The sequence below is a fragment of the Hyaena hyaena genome, unplaced genomic scaffold (assembly GCF_003009895.1).
Source record: "Hyaena hyaena isolate Hyena2069 unplaced genomic scaffold, ASM300989v1 scaffold_773, whole genome shotgun sequence".
In the NCBI taxonomy this organism is placed as follows: Eukaryota; Metazoa; Chordata; class Mammalia; order Carnivora; family Hyaenidae; genus Hyaena; species Hyaena hyaena.
In genome coordinates, this window is record NW_024081409.1 from 517333 (window position 1) to 526255 (window position 8923).

Consider the following 8923-nt stretch of genomic DNA (forward strand, 5'->3'; position numbering starts at 1 on the left):
CACCTCCAAAAAGAAAACACTTAGTAGTAAATCTAACAAAATCTATGTAAGGAAGGCTAAAAAACTCTGATGAAAGATATCAAAGAACTAAATTTAAAAAAAAATACTCCATATTCATGGATAGGAACACTCAATATTTTCAAGATGTTAGCATCTTTATAATTTTATCTTAACAATTTAATCTGTGAATTCAGTGCAATCCCAATCAAAATCTCAGCAAATTATTTTGTGAATATCAGTAAACTGTTTCTAAAGTTTATAAGGAGAGACAAAAAAATCAGAAGAGCTACCTTGATATTGAGCAGAATAGCAAAGTAAAAAGACTGACACTAATCAACTTCAAGACCTAATAAAAAGCTACAGTAATCAATACAGTGTAGTATTGGTGAAATAGCTCAACAGAATTTATATATATTTATATATATATAAAAACCACTGATTTGACAAAGCAGCAATGATAATACAATTGGTCTGTGCAACCAATGGCAATAGAACAACTAAATATCCACATACAAGAAAGTGGATCTAGACCTAGATCTTACACCTTTCACAAAAATTACCTCAAGATAGATCATGGACCTGAGTGTAAAAACCAAAACCATAAAACTCCTAGAAGGTAACATTGGAGAAAACCTAGATGACCTTGGGTATGGTGATGACTTTTTAATATCTGATGCTGGGTACCTGGCTAACTCATTCGGCTAAGTACTGACTTTGGCTCAGGTCATGATCACAAGCTCTGTGAGTTCACATCCCACATCTGGCTCTGTGCTGACAGCTCAGAGCCTGGAGCCTGCTTCATATTCTGTGTGTGTGTCTCTTTCTGCCCTTCTCCCACTTGAGCCCTGTCTCTCTCACTTTCAAAAATAAATAAACAGAAAAAAACATGAAAAGTAAATAAATAAATCCAATACCAAAAGTACAATCTATTAAAGAAACAAATCATAAGGTAGATTTTATTAAAATTACAAAGTTCTGCTCTCTGAAAGACAATGTCAGGAGACTGAGAAGACAAGACACAAACTGGAAGAAAATATTTGCAAAAGAAACATCTGGTTAAGGACTGTTATTCAAAATATAGAAACAAACTCTTAAAACTCAGCAATAAGAAAATGGGCAACCCCATTAAAAAGTGGGCCAAAGACCTTAAAAGGCACTTTATCAAAGAAGATATATAGATGGCAAGTAAGTATATAACAAAATGTTTAATATCACATGTCATTAATGGATTGTAGATTAAAGCAACAATGAACTACTATTAAACATGTATTCAAAAAAAAAACAAAAAAAAAAACAAAAAAACATGCATTCAAATGGCTAAAATCCAAAGCACTGACATCATCAAGTGTGATGTGATGTGACATGATGTCCGAAGATGGGGAGCAAGATGAACTTTCATTCACTGATGATAGTAATGCAAAATGGTACAGCCACTTTGAAAGTTTGACAGTTTCTTACAAAACTACTCTCATCATTCATATATAATTGTACTCCTTAATATTTACTCAAATGGACTTGAAAACTTATGTTCACACAAAACTTACACATAAATGTTTACAGAAGCTTTATACATTGACAAAACTTGAGAGAGCAACCAAAATGTCCTTCAGCAGGTGAGTGAATAAATAAACTGTGGTATATCCAAACAATGAAATATTATTCAGCCTAAAAAGAAATGAATTATCAAACCTTAAAAAGATATAGAGGGAACTTAAATGCATATCACTAAGAGAAATTTAGCCAATTACATACACTATAAGATTCCAAAAAATGATGTTCTGAAAAAGGCAAAACTGTAGAGACAGTAAAAAGATTGTTAGTTGCTAAGGGTCAGGAAAGGGAGGGATAAATAAGAGCAAAGAAGAGTTTTAGGGCAGTAAAACTACCTTGTGTGATTCTCTAATGATAGACATGTGTCATTACACATTTGTCAAAACCCACAGAACATTCAACAGCAAGAGTAGACCCCAGTAGGGAATAATGATGTGTCAATGTAGGTCACTGATTGTAATAAATGTAGCACAACGATGGGGGATGGGGATGGAGGAAGGTTGTTCCTGTGTAGGGACAGAAAGTATATGAGAACTCTCTATACTTTTTGCTCAGTTTTGTTCCAAACATAAAACTACTCTAAGAAACATAGTTTATTAACTTATTTAAACAAATAGTGGTCAATTAAAAGTATTGAAACCATATAATCCTTCAAAGCAGCGAAACTAAATCATTCTGCAACTAACTGTATCGGCAGTTTGGATGCAAGTAGCTATCTTTATCATATGCTGCCCAAATGACAGCGTTTTCTGTAATTATTAAACATGAGGTTAGATTTATAGTCAGGGTGAGTCACCCTCATTTCCACAATTTTCACCTAAAGACTGGTTTTCTTTATGCTTGTCTCCTTCCTGTAAGTCTTTGCTTTTTCTTAACTCTCATCTTTGGATTTTTGCAAAAGCAATAGAAGCCAAAAGGTACGTATTCCTCACAGAATCCATCTTGCTTAAGGGGAAATGAGAGCTAATAAAACGGAATGTACATTAGTGTTAATGACATACTCAGAATAAAAGATACCAGAATTATTTTCTTACATCATGAAACTGACAAATTTCTGCTATTTAAAATTATTACATGGAAAGAGAGAGAACTTTAGGCTCCTGCAAAATATTATTGTCATGCAAAATGTATTTTTTTAACTTGTGAATTCCAGATTTTTCTGAAATACTAAGGCGATGGAATAGTCCGCCTATGCAGAGAGAGGTGACGCTATTTTGCTGTGGATAGTTAATCATGGTTCTAAGATAACCCCTTAGCTCTGTTTCCCCAGTGCCTGTAACGCAGCAGAGCTAAAGCATTCCTCTGTTCACATTTATTCAAATGTCAGCAGAATAGAAATGAATTGGGGTTTCTATAGAAACCGCTTGTGGTTTCAGGTGTTTCTCCGGGCATTTTGTTCCATTAACTGTTTGGAGAAAGAAGGTACGCATTATGGCTTCTCATTAATGGTATTTTCCCTCCTCGTTAGAAGCTGGTCGATGGAGTTCCCACATTCTCCTTTGTTTTACCACATTTTTGGCAGCCCCTGCGGCAGCCTTTCCTCTCCAGCTGAGAAACTAGAATGAGCTCCTTCTAAAGCCTGACAAATCCTGCCCATTAGCGGTGGCTGTTCAGACAGCATTTCTTCTTTTATGGCCAGAGAGGAAATGTGGAAGTTTCATATCTGGAAATTTATGCAACACATTTTCTTACTCTGAATTTACATCGTCCCTCTTATATGTTGCCAATACCAGAGATTAAGGTCAACAGCAATGACTATATGAACCCAGTCAACAGCTACAACAATGAAAGAGGCAGGTGTGTGTATGTGAGATTTTGTGGCATTAATAAAATTTTCACTATAAAATCCAAGCTCGAAGATAAGCAAATCTTTCAATCCATATACTAGCTAATTAATTGCCTGGAGGAATAATATCCATTTCCATAGCATAGGGAGAAAAGTTAAAAAGAAAAAACAACCATTCAACTCAGAAGTAGTCCAGTAACTCGACTACATTATCGGATGTCATGTTTTTCTATAATTTATATTAGACCATAAGAATGTTCATAGGGCACGACAAAAGGTATAATTAATAAAGAAAAGCCAGCACAAAAGAAAAAGAATAACAAGAAGCAACCATAAAATATGCCTTGGAGTAACTCAGAGCAGCCAAAATCTGGTGTAGCCAAAATCCAATGCCTGAGCTCTGAAATCTGATAGCTCAATTTACATCTTACTGTGGCCACTCACCACTTAGGATCTTGGATACATTCTTTAATTGCTCTACAAGTCAGTTTCCACATTTGTGAAGTGAGGATAAGAATCCCTACCTTGCAGGGCTAATGTATTAGGGGTAATGGACAAACTTCCTTATCAGTGTATTCATTACCTGAAACCCTGTAGCTGTGAGGTCTGCAAAATTCCTCATATCGTGAAAACATTCACTAAAGAACTAATCTGTTACAGGGGCGCCTGGGTGGCTCATTTGGTTAAGCATCCAACTTCGGCTCAGGTCATGATCTCACAGTTAGTGGGTTCCAGCCCGGCATCAAGCTCTGTGCTGACAGCTAGCTCAGAGCCTGGAGCCTGTCTTTGGATTCTGTATGTCTCTCTCTCTCTCTCTGACCCTCCTCTACTCATGCTGTCTCTCTCTGACTCTCAAAAATAAATAAATTTAAAAAAAAACATAAAAAAGAACTAATCTGTTACAAAATTAATATCCATTCAAATACATTCCGAGATGTAATACAAACATCTTTCTCAGCTTATGATTCAAAATTGTTTGACAATCTTTAGCTGATCATTTGAACTTATAATATTTCATGTAATTATGGTGATCACTGATAACAAATTAATAATGCATATCTGAGAAGGTGTAGGATTTCATGAAGTACATAAATATGATGATGAACAGGAGAGGTGGCATAGCATAGACTAGTGCCAGACGGCAGACTCAAATGCTAGATGCACCAGTTACTAGATGAATAACCTTGAGCAAGTACCTTAACTTTTCTGTCCCTTGGTTTCCCCACCTATAAAATGGAAATGATAATACTATCTACTGCAGATATATGTTATGAGGAGTAAATAAAGGTAAAATGCTTAGCACATTCTTGGTAAATCATACTGATAGGGAAAAATCTGTACAAGATGGCCAAAAGGACTGATAAGGAAATCCCTGTCCCTGATCAAAGGCTCCTCCTTCTGGGTTCTTCTTCCCATCCTATGCGTATTAATGAGGGATGCAGAAGTAACCGACTATAAATTGTTCCTTCTGCTGATGCTCTGGGCTCAGACCTCTGGAGAATGATCTCCTCTGAGCCCATGGGTGTAAAATAAACTTCCTGCCTTTCAAGATCTCAGAGAGCCGTTTGGTTCTTCTGCCGGGTGATCCAGACCAGATTCCGTAACAATAATAAATCCATAAGCATTTATTAATTAAAAATAAAAACAAACAAAATAACTTCATAACAAAGCCATTTAAAAACGAAGTAGAACGATTAAAAACTGCAGAAAACCCAGAAGGTTCTCGACAGATTAGAAGCAGCAATAAATAATGATCTGAACATCATAGAAGTTGAGAAGCATTTGTAAAAGTGGATAAACTCCGATTGTTTTCATAGACAAAAATGACCATGTTTGACACTGGGCTGCTAATATCAAAGATGACATCATGGCAGCCAGTCTTCTAGAGAGCACCAATTGGTGAGGGAGCCAAAGGCAAGCTGACAGGCCGCAAACACCCCAACCCCATCAGGTAGGATATGCATGATATTCCTCAGGGACTCCTGGCTCCCCAAGAATAAAAGGAAGGGGAAAAAACAAATGGTTAATGGCTGGAGATCATAGTCCTCCATGACCTGAGTCTCCATCAGCCCTCCATAGCAATGTGGGAAACAAAGGCAGAAGGAAATGGCAGATAGAACTAAATTTCCTTACCACCTGCAGTCCATTGACAAATATGTGAGGCTGGCAGAGTAAAATGTCTCTCCAGAATTCTCTGCTGTCTTAAAGCTAATGATTTGCTGGAAGGAAAACAACCCTAGCCTGACAATAGCTAGGACTTCAGTATCCTGAGAGTCTTCTTTAGCATATGAAAATCCCAGTGGACCTTTCCCTGGACTTTACCTCCCCCCAACTCCATAATATAAAACCAGTCCCCCATGGTCTTGGGGCAGTTCTTCCTGCCCACAGGTTCTGTCTCCATGCTTTAATAAAATCACGTTTTGGCACCAAAGACGTCTTCAAGAATTCTTTCTTGGTCATTGGCTCTGGACCCCACAAACCCCACTACCACCACAAAAACCTCATCACCGATGAGCCCCACCTCCCGGTATCTACACTTGGTGTAATCCCCAACCCCCAAAATGCACCAGGCTTTGTCTGGGTAACCGGGAGCAGCGGGAGGGCATGCCATTCATTTGGAGGCAAACAGTTGTCATGCCACAAGCAGCCCTCTGAAGAGCCCAGGTGGTAAGGATCTGAGGTTTTGCCTGAAAGCCTGAGAAGAACTAACAACTCTTGCCAACAGCCATGTGAGCTTGCAGTCCATTCCCCTTCAGATGACTACAGCTGCTCTGACTGCTTGTCCACACCCTCTGAAGCCTTCTGAGCCAGAACACATAGCTAAGCTGTTGCCAGATTCCAGCCCCACAGAAACCATGCGGGATAATCAATACTCCTGTTTTTAAGCTGCTAAACTTGGGGGCTATTGTTATGTGGCAATAGATAACTAATACACAGGTCAAGGAAGCTCCGCCTGCCATTTTGCAAAATAAAAAAGTTGACACCTCTCATATAGATGCAATTTATGGTGTTTATTTTAAGCATTAGCAGATACTTGTAACCTTCACTTTTCAAGATAAAAGATAACCCCCCTTTTTTTTAAACTATTTAATAGGTCACTTTGATTCCCCTTTTAAGCAGCCTACGAGGACCTGTACAATCTGTGTCCTTCTTACCTTCTACTCCTGCCCTCTTTCATCCCACTCCACTCCACTCACTTCTTCTGTTTCTGGAATATGCCAGAATATTCTGTTCAAATATGCCTTTGAGTTGGCTATCGCTTCTATCTATCTTAGTTGCTGTTCTTCCAAATATCTGAATGTCTTACTTCACCCCTTCCTATCTTTGATCAATATCCCTGCCTCCTTGAGATCTATCCCAAACATCTTACTTAAAAGTGCAATCCTACTCTATCACATTCCTGACTTTCTTTTTCCTGTTATTGTTCCAAAAACTTTTACTAATGTTATTATGTATCTCTTCCCACAGGGTGCCAGCTCTATGGGGCAGGGATTTTTGTCTCTTTAGTCATGTACTGTTCTGACATATCCTCATTACCTAGAACAATGCTTGGCACTTAATAGGTGCTCAATGAATGTTTGTGGATGTGAGCTCAGGAAGCAAATTTACTTCAAATAGCTCTTTTATAGTACCAACTAGCCTGTGTTAAGAATTGCTGCTACACTTAAATTTTCTGACTCAGTAAGCTGTTAATAAATAGTAACAATGATCTAACAGCAAACCTCCATTTAAAAATAAAAATTGTTAGCATGAGAGACTCAAAAGAAAGGACCAGGTGCAGAAGAACTAAAGACGTTGAGATGGGCATTGGTCTGTACACTGATTACCTAAATTAAATCATAACCATTACACATTCAAAGAACAATATATGTCATCCTATGTGCCCATAAAAAGATTTCATGTCTTTCCTTTTAATACTCAAAACAGATGTACATTATTTTTATCACCAGTTTTGCATCATAGAATAGCATTATCCACTTTACCCAGACAAAAACTAAATGTGTAAATCAGATGGTTCTTCTAAAAAGTATAAGAGAGCTATGACATCAATTCTGAAGACTTCTCGAAGGCTTATTTAGAAAAAAAGTCTCATATAAAGGTCCATTAGAGATGTCTTTATGGATGTATGGCCTGTGCAGTCACACAGGACCTTGTAATTAGAAGGGCCCCTTACTCGGTTTAATGCAATGTCGCTGTCTTGGCATTCTTAATAGTTTATGAATAAAGGCCTTTCATTTTTGTTTTACACTGCAAATTACATAGCTTGTCCTGAGCCCCGAGAAGACAGTAGTACGCAGTTGCCACTCACTGTCCAAAGAGGTAAACAGAGGTAGAATTGTTGCGGGATTCTCGCTCAGAGAGTCGTGACACCGAGGCTTTTCTTTCCAGGAAGCAACTTTATTCATGCCGGCACCGCTCAGTTGGGTTCGTACCCAAAAGAACTGAGCGGCCCACATCACATGGCATAGTTTTTTTTATACATTTTCTGTTTATTTGTCTCCCATATACTGTAACACGTGTAAGGACACAAGTCTAAACCAGACTGACTCCATAACAGGCTTTAAGTTTCCCCTCTAAACTAGAAGGCCTAAGTTTCAGATTCCCTGGAACTATCAGGCAGCTACACAATGCCCAAGGCCAAAGAAACTGCCCACCACATCACTCCACCACACTACCTTGGCAACACCCAATCAAGAAAGGCCGGCAACTATAGGTAAAACTCTGTTACCGAATGTTAAAGTTAACCCATTAGGCGCCGAACAAGACCCTAGGCTCGCTCTGTAATTGGTTAAATTTTAAAAGTACTCTAAATGTTGTAATTGGGTCTCGCCAAAAGTAACAAATACTCTAGACAATGTGTATGGTCAAACCAGCTGTCAATAATGTTGTATAATTATGATTGGATCATTGTTCCTATGTCAACAACTTCTGTTAACTCCCCCGTCACAAACCCCATAAAAACCCTACTCTGCCTTTGTTCGAGGCTCACAGCACGGATCCACTGCGCTGGTGAAGTCTGTGAGTCCGAGCTCGAGCCCGTAATAAAGCCTTTGCATACGTGACTCAGTCTCCCCGGTGGTCTCTGGTCGGTGAGGATACTGCAATCTGGGTATAACACACACATAAACGTGCAGTCTGATTAAGTTGTTTCAGTTTACAAGAACATGGGGGATGTAGGCACCTGGACCCATATCTAGGTGACCTTGAAGTCTTCTCTCTTCTTCATTTTTTCTCTTTCTCCTTAGGGAGGGGTTCCTACCACAGAATGACAAGAAAAACATACAGAAATTTCTGAACTCGACACCCCAGCCTTCTTCCCATTCCCCCTCCTCATGAGAACTGGAGAAAATAGCAGTAGCGCTTGCTACTCAAAGTGTGGCCCGTGCCGTCACCAGCGGCAGCGGCCGGCCCTGGGAGTTGTTAGAAAAGTACTCCAAACTTACCTGCCCAGAATTTCTATTTCCTGTGCGCTTTAGAATTGAGAAACAGAGCTGTGTCGTTCCAAGAGTAATCCAGGACACCTGCGACAATGGACAGTTGAAAGGAATCTTTTGGGGCACCTGGGTGGCTCAGTGGGTTAAGGGG